Genomic DNA, 806 nt, shown 5'->3' with positions numbered 1-806 from the left:
GAGGCCACGGCCAGCTTCTCACCGGTCGCTGGAACACGCTGCGGCCCGCGCTGCCCTCTCGAGCATCGGGGTGGTGTGTGGCTGGTTCGCCGCGTTAGTCCTCGCCGATGCCCATCGAGGCTTTGTCGCCACAGAGTACTTAAAAGATGGAAGAACCAGGTTGAGGAACCCATCAAATGATGAAGGACTAATAATACAATGAAACAATCCATTGGCTAGCATCGTTTGTAGCGCCGGCCTTTGGGAACTTGGGTCAATTAATTGGGGAAAAGTTGAACTATTGAAGAAAGGAGACTGGGAGAAGAAACGAGAGGAGGTGACGGCGGCGTTCTCGGGAAGAGCAACATGCGCGTAACAGAATGGCTGGGCCTGCTGCCATCGCTGCTTCTTCTTTTTTCCTTCTACATCCTGTAGTACACATACATTATAGGATATGGCCCCCTGCTCGGGCTGGGCCCTAGGCGGTCGCACTCTTCGCCATGGCCCAGGGCCGGCCCTGGGTGGGAGTCTAGGGGTGTGGCCCAAAGATCAACCATCTTCGATGGTGAGGTTCAAGTACAATTTTCGGGAATGAGCCGGCAACTTATGACAGATGAAAAAATAACAAGAAGAAGGAAAAAAAGAATAGAAAAAAAACATCCCAAAAAAGAACTTGAACCCGCAGTCCAACATGAACTATAGTTCATGCAAAGTGAAAACCTGAAGCCAAATATAGAATGGAAATGGAAAATAGAACCCCTAGACACACACGGGGAGAACGAGGAATGTCGCAACGCCCGTGCAAGTGTGACCACTCTAACTATTTT

This window comes from Triticum aestivum, chromosome 2A (assembly GCF_018294505.1).
Source record: "Triticum aestivum cultivar Chinese Spring chromosome 2A, IWGSC CS RefSeq v2.1, whole genome shotgun sequence".
Taxonomy (NCBI): Eukaryota; Viridiplantae; Streptophyta; class Magnoliopsida; order Poales; family Poaceae; genus Triticum; species Triticum aestivum.
Note: the sequence above shows the minus strand (reverse complement) of the source record.